Consider the following 17,725-nt stretch of genomic DNA (forward strand, 5'->3'; position numbering starts at 1 on the left):
GGTACGGTCTTCATTCGTTCCCATTCCTGGCATGGGGCCTAATTAAACATGCACCCAAGGACACATGCATGTACAATTTTTCTAGCCATTTTGGTGAACTAGAGCATGTATTTGTAGAGATTTGAATTATGGGCATTAAATGTCTAGGAAACTCAATTAGTGTATAAAAAGGCCAATCGAACCCTGAATAAGTTTAAATTTTAGCATGGATATCATGTAGTTCCATGTTGCCCATCGAAGAAAATACAAGGCAAAAAGAGGCCATGATTACGTTTCGACAATAAGAGGAACACGTTTCCCTATCGGAACCACAAGGCTTCTTGTTGAGAGAAGCTCTGATTTGTAAGAGGTTCGTAATAAAGCTTGGCCCAAATTGGACAATGTTTTTACCACGACATATATGTGCCATGGCGTGACACCATGCCTTCGAAAGAGATTGTCCATTTTGCACACGAAGTGCATCCAGTTTTTGCGTTAACCCTCTCAACTTTTTAGAACATGCTATGAAGGTGAAATGATGATATATAGCATGCCAACTTTCAACCATTTCAGAGTTCATTTGAAGTGCCTTTCAATTTCAGGGTCATTTAGCTCAAAAAAATCAGTAAATGCATGAAAAATGCCAAATGAAGTCAGGAAGGGTTGAAAATTGATGATGTGGCTTTGAATGGTGCATTTTGAACACACAAAAAGTCTGGAGTTCAAAAAAGTGAAATCCCTTTGTAACAGATGAGTTTTCGTTCGAAATCCTGATACTTCGAAGAGATTGTCCATTCTGCACACGAAGTGCATCCAATTTTTGCCGTAACCCTCTCAACTTTTTAGAACATGCTATGTGGGTGAAATGATGATAGCATGCCAACTTTCAACCTTTTCAGAGTTCATTTGAGGTTTATAATAAAGCTTGGCCCAAGTTGGACAATGTTTTTACCATGACATATATGCGCCATGACGTGACACCACGCCAACTTTCATGACGTGACACCATGGCAACTTTCATGTATAATTTTTCTAGCCATTTTGGTGAACTAGAGCATGTATTTGAAGTTCAGATTTGAATTATGGACATTAAATGCCTATGAAACTCAATTAGTGTATAAAAAGGTCAAACGAAAGCTGTGTGCCTACCAAACCGTGGTCGATGCCGCCCGCGATCTGAGTCGTGTGTTCTGATTGGCCAGAACCCAAACCCCACGGATCGCACGTCTGCACCGTTGCATGCTCACAAATCGAACAACAACTCTCAGCCCTTTCAACAACACATGCAGTACATGAGTAAGCACTGTGTGCATGCGTCGTCTAGCCCATGCTTCATTCTCTTGTACATTTTCTAAACAGGCTACCGTTTCCCACCACTCCTCTCATCGGTTTCCCGCCTCTTCTCCCATCGGTTTCCCGCTACCAGTGTCAAGTCTCATTGAAGGATAGGCGGCGACACACCAGCCATCGCACACAGTTTCTAAAAGAACAAATGTGCGTGATAGGAGGGAGTAGGTCCCTTAGGGTGACCAGCGTGAGAAAAATGGTGCAGGTACTGGCTTAACCATGTGCGATGCAAGTGCACTGTAAAATCAACATGACTGCGGAAGCGCGAGCAATTGGTGGAGGTACTGGTTTAACTATGTGCGATGCAAGTGCACAAGCGCGAGCAAAATGGTGCAGGTACTAGCTTAACCGTGTGCGATGCAAGTGCGCTATGAAATCACCACGACTACGTGATCTTGGCCACTCCCGCCCCGCATCAATTCCTTTACCCAAATTTTAGTAACCGTCGTACTTCAACCTTCGCCCACACTCCTCCAACACCGACCTTATAGTAAAACTGTAGTAGCCGAGGCATTTGAACCGTCGCCCTCCCTCGTCCACCTCCATCTCCGCCCACCATTACTAAAAATTTCAGTAGCCGTGGCGTATCCTCAAACACCACAACCCCCCACCACAGTCCCCCCACCCGCCCCCTCCCCCCTGGAACCCTATCCCGCGGCCGCCGCAGGCACCGCCGGCGCCGCTGCCAACCCATGCCGGTCTGCTCGTTCCTCCTAGCTTAGATAATAAACTTTAGGTTACCCAGCGATTCCCATACCGTCCCCACTCACCTAAGTTTTTAGATGAGGCCTGCGGTGTCCCTCCCCGCCAGATCCACATCCCCTGCTCCAGAATGTCGCAGCCTAAGCTCGACCACGTATCCCGGGGAGCCCGACGAGCGTTTGGCCAAGAAGTGGTTTATCATGGCCTCTCCGACGGACGTTGGCGAGGTGGCCGCCGTTCACCCGACCTGTCGATCCCGGAGCAACATGTCACCGTGGAAGTCGGCGAAGATGTTGACTATGTTTCCATGTCGAAGGCTTCATGTTAGCGGGCTTACGTATTACTGTATCTCGGGAAAGATAGCTACGACATCAAGCTCATCGACAGTGACGGCTTCACGCGGGACATGTCACAGCTTACAAGGTCCATCCCCAACCCCTCTGGTTCAACCGCCGACGATCTCTTCGACGGCCCTGCCGCTGATCTCCTCCGCCAAGCGGTCAAGGATTTGCGATCCTTATACGCCATCGAGCCCATTTTGTCATTTCTGAAGGACATGTTCTATGGCGGCGGCTTGGAATCCTCAATTGCCAAGTCAAATCTCATCGACCACAACCACGAGGAGGGCACCCATAAAGGTTCTTCCAGCATGGGTCCGTGCTCTTCCAACTGGAAGGATCCGGTCCATGAAATGTGAGTCAACATCCTATCAGCAAATCTTACCTTTTCTATCCTGCCAACCCGTACCCTTTGTTGTAGTAGCATTTGCCATGTGGTGCTATTATTATGCCCTGTTTAATTATTTCAGTTATGCAAAAATGTATTGTTCAATAGGGCTATGTGATGTTTAAGTATGAATTGTCCACTTTAGTTTCACGAATGGCTATATTTGGTTGTTTATAGTGAGTAGATGCCTTGTTTATCTGTGTTAGGTTGTTAGGTTGGTTGGAGTGAGCATTTTTCCAGTTATCGAGCCGATGCCTTGTTTATATGTATTTTGTCCAGGTATCAAGCATATGCCTTGTTTATCTATAGTTTGGTTGTTAGGTTGCTTTTTTTAGCATTTGTCTAGTTTTCAAGCAGATGCCTTGTTTATATGTATTTGCTTGTTAGGTTGGTTGCAATGAGCATTTGTCCAGTTTTCAAGCATATGCCCTATTTATCTATATTTGCTTGTTAGGTTGGTTGTAGTGAGACTCCGTCCAGTTTTCAATGGTTATATTTGGTTGTTATACTGATCATTTATGCCTTGTTTATTTCAGTCATTCACAATGTGTTGTTCATGATGTGCAAGTCGGAACTGTGCCACTCGACTTCATCAATACCTGTTTGAACGGCTATATTTGGTTCCAGTTATGTCTGGTGTAGTTAACAGTTAACACATGCCCTTTATTTCTGTTTTACACATTTATCCAGTGATGTTTAAGCATTACCTAAATTCTATTCATTTTCAACAATACCAGTTTGAATTGCAATATTTGATGGCTGTTAAGCCTGCTGTCGGTAACATTGCCTTCCATTTTATATATGCTTTAACAACATGCTGAAGCCAACACATTCAAGCTATCATTTGGAGATGATATTGTTTACCTTTGCTATATTTGTTTGATGTTAAGGTTGCCGTACTTATCATGCATTTCCACTACTTATGAAGGACAACAATGGGAGTGGCCACCATTTTCCGTCGAGGTTAGCTTCATCCCTCGGCTTGTACTCCGCTGTCGTTCCATAATGTAGTGCATATAGATCCAGGTCTGGACACTTGTTAGCTTCTAATATTGTCTTGTTACTTGTAGGTACATATGCCCTTGGCAAGGATCCACGCATCAACCCTTTTTGCGTATGGGGCAATGAGATATTCATGAACAAGCATCAAGTGAGGAAACTGATAAGGATTTTTTAGCAAAAGATACGAATGGTGGCAAGCAAATTATTTGTTTATGATCTATCCAACACAACAATGAGCTGTAGGATGGTAACTACAAACTCTGCAGCCTTCTCTTTTTACTGCCCATAATGAGTTGTTAGACAACAATGTCTGAATCTTTTTTGTTCGCAGTGGTTCCCGAAGCAGTTCACTCAAGATTACCTCGCAAAGTACATGATTGGTGGACACACAATGGAGGTTAAAGTATTTCATCCAGACTACAATGAGCATTGTGAAGTCGTAATGAAGACAGTGAAGGATGGACGGGCAACCATCACAAGGGGTTGGCTTAGAGTCGTGCGCGCATTACGCATGGAGGAGGGCACAATATGGGCATTCTGCTTCAGCTTCTCCAGCAATCAGAATGTCTTTTGCCTCTCTCTTTACAGTCTTTAGTACAAATATGGTCCATATTCTTTACTTGGTGCTTCTATAGTTCTTCAGTATATGTACCTGTGCATCAAATTATGCATTCGTGGTTGAACCTATATTTGTAATAAACCTGGTTGGATATGAAATAAGTGATTGCCTACTTTGAAATTCAAAAAGGTGATTTTTTAATTTGGGATTACACTACACACGCTTTGCAAAAGCGAAACGTCTGCGATAGACGTGGAGATCAGACACGTTTCTAGGATCCACTACGTGTGCGATCAATCTCCACCGCACACACAATCAGCCAGGAAAAAACGTGTGCGATCAATCTCCACTTCACACACAATCAGCCAAGAAAAAACGTGTACGGTTAACAATAGCATTGCACACAGTTCTTTCTTATTAAATGTTTGCGATAGTCACCTTACCACACACGCTTCGAAATTGTTGACTATTTGTGATGTTGTGCGCATCACAAATGTTTGGTACTTCTTGGATTAACTGTGTGGGTTGTACATACTAACAGAAACGTATTCCTTGGATGGACTGTGTGGAATGTACATATGAACGGAAATGTTTAGTGGGGGCTGACTGTGTGGGATGTACTTATGACCGGAAATGATTTCGCCTGTATAATTGTTTTTTAGCACTACTGTACGTATAACCGTATCTGCTCGCTCGCCGGTCGCACACGACCTCATTTTGCCGAGCGTGTGTGCCAGGAGGGCATATCCCCGACGGTTTTGGGGTCGTGTGGGAAGGGCCCCCTTATCGCCCACACTCACTTGGCGATGGTTCCAAATGTCATCGCAGAAAGGGGTTTAAAACCGTCTGTATAGCACCGACATGTACCAGTGAGTATCACACATGATGCGTTTGCGAGTACTCGTGTGCGATGATTAGTAAGTTACACATGCGTTTCCTTATGGTAACACGTGTGTCATAAATAACACATGGCACCCCATACGGTATTCAGGTTGTGTGTGTGCTCCACTTAGTCTCCCCGCGCTCCAACGAATGCTTTCCACGCTTCACATGGGTGAATTGTAAAATCCATGCCTCTTCCCTCACCGGTTTCCCGCCACCAGCTAATGGCTTGCTGCATATAACCCAGGCGGCAACACACCATCACGACAATCTGCATAGATCTAGTCCTCACCCATCTACCATTAGTTATTCCAAGCATGCCAAGCAACGACCAAAGCTTCGACGTCGACCCCTACCTGCGTTATATCTTCAGCGAGGAGAACAAGCCGGAGCAGGTCGGGGAGCAAGAGCTTCATCGGCCGGTGCAGGCACCATGGCCCATCGGCAACAATATCGGCGTGACAGTCCTTGGGCACACAATCGACATATTGCAGAGGAGGTGTGATGAGTAGTTTTCCATCCACCATGCAAAAGATCCAGAGCTGCTCGGCGACATGATCGACGACCCACCTGAAGAGCCGCCGTCACCAGTGCTCATCGAGAACCTGATGCCCCACAAGGAATGGGCAGAGGACCTCTGCGATTCAGTTAAGACATGGCCAGCCTGCAGCTTCATCATTGCCCGCGGGGGCCGTGTCAACCTCGATCCCGACGATGTGGTGGCCAGGCTCGAGCGCATCCTTGGCGGAGTTGACGTCCCCGACGAAGTAGAACATCGCCAACGTGATATCTTGAGGATGCAGGTGATGGACAGAATTTGCTATTAGTCCAGGGACATGGTAATGGAGCGGTTCCACGGAGATATCATGTGCACGATTGCATGTTGTCAAGCTCTTCTGGAAGAGGCTTAGCAGCCCCAAGAGCCTCCCAGTGCCAGCAGCTCCGTAGGCGGAGGCGGGTCGGGACACTCGGAATGAACGAGAAGACCGTCATCGGAAGGCCCTCAGCTCATCCATTTAGCCTATATTTTATTATAATTGTATGCATATGTAGGTTGTGAGTGTTTTGGGCGTTGCCGCATGTGGCATTTTAAATTATCCTTAATATGTAAGACAATTATTAACCGTTGCCATTGTAAATTTGCCTCAACAGCGAGCAGAGCACGCGTAGGGATGCCAGAGTGGAGCGCGCCGCGGACGCCTCAATGGCGAGCAAAACACACAGACGGATGCAAGCAGAGCGCGCCGTGGCCACCTCAACAACGAGCAGAGCATGCTGCGGCCGCCTCAACGGCAAACAACCACATGGTCAACCTTCTAGCACCGCGTGGGAGGTGCGCCGGCGCATCCATTGGACACGATGGTGATATCTTGACCTTGTGTGATAGTGGGCAGACATGTACACGTACATCCGAGAACACGGCCCACGTTCGGGGCTTCCGATGCGTGGCAGACGGTTGACCCATAAGAACTGTTTTGCGATGAGCCGGAACAACAGAAACGGGCTTTGTAGGCCCAGAACCATCAATAAATTTTGACCTTATTTCTCCTCACATTGCACATTACAACGCAATAAGTAATTGCAAATCTGTTCACACGGATCAAACTAATATGTGTTCACACTTAGCACCGGGCTATAAAAACTACCCACTAGAAAATTACTTCACAGTTCCTCTCCTCATCACCCACAAAACTGGTCTTTCCTGTCAAGTCATTCCGCCATGACCGGTAGGAGGAGTTTCCGGTGGACATATAACCAGGCAGCAAAGACCAAGGCCGGGGAAGCACTAGAGAGATCTCGCCGCCAAGCGGCAGCCGCAGCAGAGATGTCCCGGCGTGCTGCGGAGCCCTTGAACGAGCCCTCACGGGCACGCGAGGGATCTCACAAGTGCACTCGCCATGTCGGTGATCGCGGTGAGCTAGCGTTGCCGAAGTCCTTGGCCGGTGATGATGACATTCTCACTGGCCTCATTAAGCAGGAGCTGGTCGACGGCTTGATGAAGCTGCTCGAGATCAGGGATTCCTCGGTTGAGAAGGCGACCGGCCTTGTCGATCAAATCATGGGTGACAATGTGACGCTCCTCAAGGCGCTCGCCGAGAAGGAGGAGGAGGCCGCCGACTGGAAGATGCTGTATGAGCAGAGTAGTGCCTCGAGGATGACACTGGCAGTGGTTGTCGAGGAACTGATGGGTGACTTGAGGAAGCTCCGGATCAAGTGTGAGCAGGAGGTGGAGGAATCCATGGCTGCTTTCAAGCAAAGTCATGAGGAATTGAAGAAGGAGCTGGAGGATATCATCACCCGCGATCCATTAAGGAGTAGAGACAGTAGCGACCCAGATCGTTGTCTGCGATTTCCTTCTTCTCTTGCCCCTGTGTCTTCCGGGCTTTGCCGCATATGGCATTTTAAATTATCCGGAATATGTAAGACAATTATTATCCGTGCCATTGTAAATTTGTCGTCGTATTATCCATTGCCATTTTATTTGTCATTGTATTATTCGTTGCCGTATGTGGCATTTTAAATTAGTCCGTAATACAAGTTGAAAACACGAAAGCAAATGCTAATGTTGAGAGGGGCCATGGGATCACAAGCAAACACCCTCCGTCCAGGTGCTTTAATTAACCGCGTGTTAAACAACGGCTCGTCTTCCATTAATGGAGAAGTTGTGAGCAAGGAGGGTGGCTGGTGGATGAAGGTCAAAGAACTTGCTTCGTGGTGAGCATGGGCGGCCTTGCTGCTTGTACGTGTCCCGTCAAGCCTGCGAGTTGGACAAGATGCACGCGTCTTGTCGAGCCTGTGCGGCGGACTGCTCGCACACGTCCCATCGAGCCTGCACGGCGGACTTCTCGTGCTCGTACCCTCTAATCAAACAATTGCACACACACCATCGAGTATGGTTTAATTTTGGCACAAAATACAAAGATGACCAATGAACGACGACGGAGGTAGTACTATCCCATAAGAAAAGAGGGACGCGTGGCCGCACTTAAATGGTTACGAGAACACACGGTTCATATAATACAACCGTTTGCGATATTAACGTGTCAGCTATTTGTTTCAAAAGGACTTCATTGGCAATTAATGTGTGCGCCTTGTCTCAAACAGGACGAATTTTTACCACGACATATATGTGCCATGTCATGAAATCATGCCAAGTTTCATGTTTTTCGGTGAGTTTTCGATTTACTGGGATTAAAAACCTGAGATTCTCAATGTTTCAGGATGACGATAAGTTTGTAATTCATTTCCATTCCTTCAGTGAGACCTAAAGATGCACCCAATGACACATGTAGGATTTTCCACCCATTTTGCTTCACTGGAGCATGTGCTTGTCGTTCAAATTTGAATTACGGACTAGATTAAATGCCTAGAAAACTCAGTTAATATATAAAATGGCCAAACAAAACCTAAAAAGTTTCAAATTTCAGCATGACACTCCTGTTATTCTATGTTGCCTGTAGAAAACAAAGTTCAAGGTGAGAAGAGGCAACGATTATTGTTTCGCCCACAAGAGGGGCATGTTTCCCGACCGAAACCACGAGGGTTGCGAGAACCTTCGGTTTGTAAGAGGCTTGTAATATAGCTTGGCCCAAATTGGACAATTATTTTACCACGACATATATGTGTCATGTAGTGACACCATAACAAGTTTCATGATTTCCTAGTGAGTTTTGGATTTACAGAAATTTAAAAAACAAGATTTGCAATGTTTGTGGCCGAGCCAGGACACCGAGACAGTTGAATTCATTCCCATTCCTTCCAAGGGACCTAAACATGCACCCCAAGGACACATGTACATTTTTTCTAGCCATTTTGGTGCACTGGAGCATGTATTTGTAGTTCAGATATGAATTTTGGACATTAAATGCCTAGAAAACTCAATTTATGAATAAAAACGATCAGACAAACCCCGAAAAATTTCAAAGTTCAGCACGAATCTCCCGTTGTTCCATATTGCGTGTAGAAGAAAATATAAGGCTAGAAGAGGGAGCAATTATCGTTTCGCCCACAAGGGGACATGTTTCCGTATGAAAACCACGAGTGTTCTTGCGACAGGCTCCGGTTTGTAATAAAGCTTGGCCCAAATTTGACAATGTTTTAACCACGACATATATGTGCCATGATGTGACACCATGCCAACTTTCATAACTTTCTAGTGAGTTTTGGATTTATGGGGATTTAAAAACCGAGATTCCAAATGTTTGAGGATGAGCGAGGATGTTGGTACGGTTGTAATTCATTCCCATTCTTGGCATGGACCTAAACATGCACCCAAGGACACATGTATAATTTTTCTAGCCATTTTGGTGAACTGGAGCATGTATTTTTAGTTCAGATTTGAATTATGGACATTAAATGCCTTGGAAACTCAATTAGTGTATAAAAGGCCAAACGAACCCTTAATAAGTTTAAATTTTAGCACAGATATCCTGTCGTTCCATGTTGCTCGTAGAAGAAAATACAAGGCGAAAAGAGGCAGTGATTATCATTTCGTCCACAAGGGGGACATGTTTCCCTATCAGAACCATGAGGGTTCTTTGAGAGAAGCACCAGTTTGTAAGAGGCTTGTAATAAAACTTGCGCCAAAATGGACAAAAAAATTCCTCGACATATATGTGCCATGCCGTGACACCATGCCAAGTTTCACGATTTTCGGGTGATTTTTGGATTTATAGGGATGAAAAAACCGAGATTCTTCTCACAAAATGTTTTCAAATAGCACACGGTTCATTCACGAAAGCCTGTGCCTACCAGACCGTGGCCGATGCCCCCCTACTGCGTGCATGATCTGAGTCGTGCGTTCTGATTGGCCAAAACCCGAACCCTACCGATCGTACGTCTGCACCATTGGATGCTCCTAGATGGAACGACAATCCTCATCCCTTTCGACAACACATGCAGTATATGGGTAAGCACTATGCACATGCGTCGTGCTAGCTCACGCTCCCTTCTCTACTAAGTTTTCTATATTAATGTTGTTATATATCCAAACATGCTACCGTTTCCTGCCACTCCTCTCATTGGTTTCCCCGCCTCTTCTCCCATCGTTTTCCCACTGCCAGTGTCAGTGCTCATTAAAGTCTAGGCATCGACACACCGGCCATGTAAATATCGCACACAGTTTCTAAAAGCACAAATGTGTGTGATAGGAGGGAGTAGGTCCCATAGGGTGACCAGCGTGAAATGCCTTAAAGGCAAGGAAGCAATTCCCATCAGCAAGGGGCGGCTTCCCATCCGCTAGCCTAGTTGAATAGAACGCAGAAGTTAAGCGTGCTCGGGTTGGAGTAGTCTAAGGATGGATGACCCGGTGGGAAGTTGCATATCTCAAGCTTCATTTTTGTTTTGCTAATTTGTAGACTATGTTTTTATTGGTTATTTTTTGTTCTAAAATAATCAAAGAATGATCGCCTCCATAGTGACCTGTCATGGTGATTATATAAACCTTTGGATCCTTGTTTTGCTAATTTGTAGACTATGTTTTTATTGGTTATTTTTTGTTCTCAAAAATCAAAGAATGATCGACATCTGTAGGCCCACGCAAATTATCCCTTTGACTCAACGCACGAGAAGGGTTTACTCTTTGCTTCGTGTGCTATGTTAGAGCAAATCAAGTTTTAGCACCTGCGTTGGACGGCACCCGACCCCTACCCCACCCCATCCACCTTGAAGTTGCATTCCCGACATCATATGTCTTTAACCTGGCCGCTGGGGGTACGATGTTCAGTTTGGAATGTTACTGATGTAGTTGGTGCCCCATCAAACTTGTGCTTTCAGGATTTGAACAAATCACACACCAGACCCGTACATTTTTTCAGGTCGCTTGCAGGGTATAGGGGGTCGATTGTTCTGATCGAGCATGTCTCCCTTGTGCGGTTTATAGATGCCACACATATCTATGGGCTCCCCGAGGTATATATATTATCCTTGACCGGTAACGAGGGGCCCCCACACAATCTATCCCTTTGACCCAACATACGATAAGGGTTTGACCATGATGGTCCTATTGCTATGTGTGCCATGTTAGACCAAATAAAGTTTGAGCGCATGTGCTTGACGACCCCCCCGGCCGCCTCGAAGTTGGGAAACCGACGTTGTACGTATTGAACCAGGCTTGGGGTCGGGTACGGTGTTCAGTTTGTAATATAGTTGGTGGCCCGTCGAAGTTGTGCTTTCGGGATTTAAACACATCACACACCATCGTACCCATACATATTTTCGGGGCGCATGTAGTGTATACGGGGGGTCTTCTGATCGACCACATCTCCCTTCTGCGTTTTTTGTGATGACACACATATCTGTGGGCTCGCCGAGTGTATATATTCATTCCTTTGACCGATAACGAGGGGTATGTGTTGGCCATGAATGGATTCCTCCTAGTTCGTGTTAGGGCCGGTCACTGTCACATGTTGTTCAACCAAATCTCGAGCTCATGCGTTGTTAGGATTCCCTCCCACATGCTTGGATTGATGGGTTCGACCTACACCGTACCCTGCGTAACTCGTCCTTAACTACCCGGCCTTCATGGTTGTTGTCTATATCGAGAGGAAGACACCACATCTAAATTGTACATTATTCTATATTGAAAACACACATCACCTCTTCCAACGTACATCATTTTGGGCCACATGCAAGAGGTGCTGGTTTTGTGGTCCCTCTCGTGTGATTTTTTATGATGGTTCAATCTATTGGCCCAAGCGGTTTATTGACAACAGTTTATCGACAATAACAGTTGTTGTTTGACTAAACAATAGACTCACTAGTCCGTCTTATGGTAGGTCATGGCGACAGGCATGTATGACCAAAGTATCATTACGAGCATCCGCCCCGCTGACACGAAGTGGGAGGTGGGTCAAGCACCCTAGCTAGCTATGACATTATGTCATTATAGATATATCGAAGGGTGCTTTCGGGTTTGCGAGGCAGGTGCCACCAAAGTTGTGCATTGTGTATTTAAAGTTTTAAACATTACACCCTATATTCCTACATATATTGGCCACTTCCAGGTGGTTCTTGACTTCTGGCCCCTCTCATCTATCTTCGATGACGCGCCCAACAGTGGGCCTGCGCGGTCAAAGTTGTGCATTGGAGTTTTGAACATCACATACCACCCTTTTCACTCATATATATTTGGGGCACATGCTGGTGTGGCTGTCTTCTAACCCTCTCTAACATTTTTTTTGCTTCAAAGACTCTGATGACGCTCAACGGACACGGGTATAATGTGTTAACCGTGTGCGATGCAAGTGCACTGTGAATCAACATGACTGTGAAAGCGCGAGCAAAGGTGGAGGTACTGTCTCAACCGTGTGCGATGCAAGTGCGCTGTAAAATCACCACGACCGCGCAAGCACGAGCAAAGGTGGAGGTACTGGCTTAACCGTGTGCGATGCAAGTGCGCTGTAAAATCACCACCTGCGAAGGTAAAGGCGGGTAGTTTATTTAGATTAAATTCCACGTTTGCGTCTGAAAATTAGGACGAACCATGTGCGATTGACCAACTAGCTAGAAACTAAAAACAAACTACCCGCCTTGAGCGGTGCAAAAATCGGCGGTTCTGCCACTTTTCCTTATTATCATACATGCATATTCTTATTGGACCATGCGCAATCTTGGGTACTCCCACCCCACATCAACTCCTTTACCCAAATTTTAGTAGCCGCCATACTTCAACCATCGCCCACACTCCTCCAGCACTGACCTTATAGTAAAATTGCAGTAGCCGAGGCATTTGAACCATCGCCCTCCCTCGTCCACCACCATATCCACCCCACCATTACTAAAATTTTCGGTAGCCGCAGTGTATCCTCAAACACCACCCCCTCCATAGTCCCCTACCTGGCCCCCTTCCCCCTCGAACCCTAGCTTGCCGCCGTCTCCGCCAACCCCTGCGGGTCTGCCCGTTCCTCCTAGATTAGATAATAAAATTCAGGTTACCCAGCGATTCCCATACTGTCGCTCCACTCCCCTGAGTTTTTAGATGAGGCTTGCGGTGTCCCTCCCCGCCAGATCCACATCCCTGCTCTAGAATGTCACAACCTAAGCCCGTCCACATATCCCAGGGAGCTCGACGAGCGTTCGACCAAGAAGAGGTTTATCATGGCCTCTCCGGCGGACGTTGGCGAGGTGGCTGCCGTTTGCCCCGACCTGTTGATCCAAGCAACACGTCGCCGCAGAAGCCAGCGAAGACATTGACTATGTTGCCATGCCGAAGGCTTCATGTTAGCGGGCTATCGTATTACTGTATCTCGGGAAAGCTGGCTATGACATCAAGCTCATCGATGGCGAGAGCTTCACGCGAGCCATGTCACAGGTTAAGTGGCCCATCCCCAATCCCTCTGATTCAACTATCGTCTATCTCTTTGACGGCCCTGCCGCTGATCTCCTCCGCCACATGGTCAAGGATTTGCGATCCTTGTGCACCATCGAGCCCATTCTGTCATTTCTGAAGGACACGTTCTACGATGGCGGTTTGGGATCCTCAATTGCCAAGTCAGATCTCATCGACCACGACCACGAGGAGGGCACCCACAAAGGTTCTTCCAAGGTGAAACAACCCGTCTCTGACATCAGAGAGCGCACCATGGGTATGTGCTCTTCCAACTGGAAGGATCCCATCCATGACATGTGAGGCAACATCCTATCAGCAAATCTTACCTTTTCTAGCTTGCCAACTCATACCCTTTGTTGTAGTAGCATTTGTCGTGCAGTGTTTTAGCTGTGTCGTGTTTAATTATTTCAGTTATGCAAAAATGTATTGTTCAGTAGGGCTATGGGATGTTTAAGTATGAATTGTCCACTTTAGTTTCACGAATGGCTATAATTGGTTGTTTATAGTGAGTGGATTCCTTGTTTATCTGTATTTGGTTGTTAGGTTGCTTGCAGTGAGCATTTTTCCAGTTATTGAGCAGATGGATTGTTTATATGTATTTGGTTCTTAGGTTGGTTCTAGTGAGCATTTGTCCAGTTATCAAGTAGATGCCTTGTTTATCTGTATTTGGTTCTTAGGTTGGTTGCAGTAAGCATTTGTCTAGTTTTCAAGCAGATGCCTTGTTTATCTATATTTGCTTGTTAGGTTGGTTGGAGTGAGCATTTGTCCGGTTTTCAAGCATATGCCCTGTTTATCTGTATTTGCTTGTTAGGTTGGTTGTAGTGAGACTCTATCCACTTTTCAATGGCTATATTTGGTTGTTATACTAATCATTTATCCTTGTTTATTTCAGTCATTCACAATGTGATGTTCATTATGTGCAAGTCGGAACTATGCCGCTCGATTGCACCAATAGCAGTTTGAACGGCTATATTTGGTTCCAATTATGCCTGGTGTCGTTAACACATGCACTTTATTTCAGTTTTACACATTTATCCAGTGTGATGTTAAGCATTACCTACGTTCTATTCATTTTCAACCATACCAGTTTGAATTGCAATATTTGATGGCAGTTAAGCCTATTGTCGGTAACATTACCTTCCATTTTATATGTGCTTTAACAGCATGCTGAAAGCAACACATTGAAGCTATCATTTGGAGATGTTGTTGTTTACCTTTGCTATATTTGTTTGATGTTAAGGTTGTTGTACTTATCATGCCTTTCCACTACTCATGCAGGACAACAACGGGAGTGGCCACCATTTTCTGCCGAGGTTAGTTTCACCCCTCGACCTGTACTCCCCCCAGTCATTCCATAATGTAGTGCGCATATAGATCCAGGCCTGGGCACTTGTTAGCTTCTAATATTGACTTGTTGCTTCTAGGTACATATGCCCTTGGCAAGGATCCATGCATCAAACCTTTTCGCATATGGGACAATGAGATGTTCATGAACAAGCATCAAGTGAGGAAATTAATAAGGATTATTAACAAAAAGATACAAATGGTTGCAAGAAAATTATTTTTTTATGCTCTATCCAACACAACAGTGAGCTGTAGGATGGTAACTACAAACTCTGCAACCTTCTCTTTTTACTGCCCATAATGAGTTGTTAGACAACAATGTCTGAATCTTTTTCGTTCATAGTGGTTCCCAAAGCAGTTCACTCAAGATTACCTTGCAAAGTACATGATTGGTGGACACGCAATGAAGGTTAAAATATTTCTTCACGACTACAATGAGCATCAAGAAGTCCTAATGAAGACAATGAAGGATGGACGTGCATCCATCACAAGGGGTTGGCCTAGAGTCGTGCGCGCATTACGCATGGAGGAGGGCACAATATGGGCATTCCGCTTCACCTTCTGCAGCAACTAGAATGTCTTTTGCCTCTCTCTTTATAGTCTTTAGTACAAGTGTGGTTCATCATTCTTTATTTGGTGCTTATGTAGTTCTTCAGTATATGTACATGTGCATCGAATCATGCATTCGTGGTTGAACCTATATTTGTAATAAACATGGTTGGATATGAAATAAGTGATTGCCTACTTTCAAATTCAAAACATGTGATTTTTAAATTAGGGATTAGTTAGGGATTACACTACACACGATTTGCGAAAGCGAAACTTCTACGATATACGTGGAGATCAAACGTGTTTCTAGGATCCACTACGTGTGCGATCAATCTCTACTGCACACATAATTAACCAAGAAAAAATGTGTGCGATTAACAACAACATCGCACACAGTTCTTTCTTATTAAATGTTTGCGATAGTCACCTTATCACACACACTTCGCAATTATGGACTATTTGTGATGTTGTGCGCATCGCAAACGTTTGGTCATAGAAGAACGTGTGCGATAGGTCGATTATCCTACGCAAGTACGATAGATGAATCGTGTGGGATGTATTCAAGCTTCGCATATAGTTTTATAGCGACAACTGTGTGCTCTCTTACATCAAATCGCATACATTCAAGGAAAAGTAAATGTGTGTGATTGTCTGCTTCTATAATCGTGAACCGTTCGTGATGGGTCACGCATCGTAAATGTAGAACCATAGAATACCGACTGCGATGGCAATCCGAGCACAAATAGTTGCAAGGATGGAGCGTTTCAGATATTCAAGATATCAGAAACAGTTTAGTAGGGACAACTATATGCATCAAGGCTCCCTATCCCCGACGGTTTCTGGGTCGTGTGGGAAGGACCCCCCTATCGCAGTCACTCACTTGGCGACGGTTCGAAACACCATCGAGGAAAGGGGTTAAAAACCGTTTGTATAGCACCTCACTGTACGAGTGATACCTTCCTCCCTCTTGACCATGCAGGTGGTTTGAGAGGTAATCATCGGTGAACTGCTTTGGAAAGTACTGAAAACAAAGATATGCATAAATCGCTGTTATATATTTTGAAATGGCACAAGGGGAAAAAACAAGGTAAAAGAGTTAGTACCATCCTATAGTTCACTGATGTCTTCTTCATTGTGTAAACAAAGATCTTGTTGTTATTCGTCGCAAGTTTCTTTATCCTAACAATCTTTCCAAGTTTCTTGACTTGACTGATATTCATGGACATCTCATTTCCCCATATGCAAAATGGGTCAAACTGTGGGTCTAAGCCTTTGACAGCAGGACCTACATGTGCAAGACCAAATTGTCAGAAACCTAAATATTAGAATGATTTCTGCAACTGCATAATAATGTGATATTAGCGAAAGGATCATGCATGAGCAAACCTCGATGGTAAATCGTAGTGCCTCCCATTGTTTCCCTGCAGCACATATAAGGAAGATCTTGATCAGGTGAACTGAGGGTTGCCATACTATCAGTACAATATATTAATGAAAAATAAACAAATTGTAGATCCAATAGATTAACTCGAGATGCATGGAAAAGCCAGTTAACCTAACCAAGCATGCTAAACAACTTGGAAATAGAGCAATTATATATGTTTCTTGTGTATTCAATGCAACCAAATTCGATTTATTTCTCACATGCATAACAATACAAAATTGTACCCACCACAAATGAAAATCAAATTGCTTGAGAACTACTACAAAATGTAACAATTGTTGGACCAAACTGTTAACTGAGCATTATATTTCAGAATATCAGATTGCATATCAACATTACAAAGTACAAATCACTAGAAGGAACTGGCGGTCGCCTCGAGAAAACAACACAAATTATATTTTAAAGTAGACAACCACGTGGCGGTGTTGATGGTGGCCTCGAAGACGAGGTGCTCCTCCAAGATCTAGCAGTCGGCACGCATGGCAGCCATCACAACCTTATCTGCGCGTGCAGCCGCGATTTTCTTCTCCGCTACCAGATGCTACTGAGCTCCATGCTATACTGCATGCAAAATGGATGTGGGCGGTACTTAATTGGAGGACGGGGTAGTGATTTAGGCGAAATGTGTCACGGCGTCGGTCGGGGCATGTGGGATGGGGAAGGAGGAGGATGGTGTGTGTAGGGTGTGGATTACCTGACCATATCGATGAGGCGACACAACAAGAAGAAGGGTCGCCGGCAAGGAGGCAACACAACAAGAAGAAGTGTCACCGGCGAGGAGGCGGCATTGCCAGTAAGCAGCAGTGAAGGACTGAACTTGGAAAGGAAGGAGGAACAGTGGAAATGTGGCTTTTGGTGGGGG

This window comes from Triticum dicoccoides, chromosome 1B, assembly GCF_002162155.2.
Source record: "Triticum dicoccoides isolate Atlit2015 ecotype Zavitan chromosome 1B, WEW_v2.0, whole genome shotgun sequence".
NCBI classification, from domain to species: Eukaryota; Viridiplantae; Streptophyta; class Magnoliopsida; order Poales; family Poaceae; genus Triticum; species Triticum dicoccoides.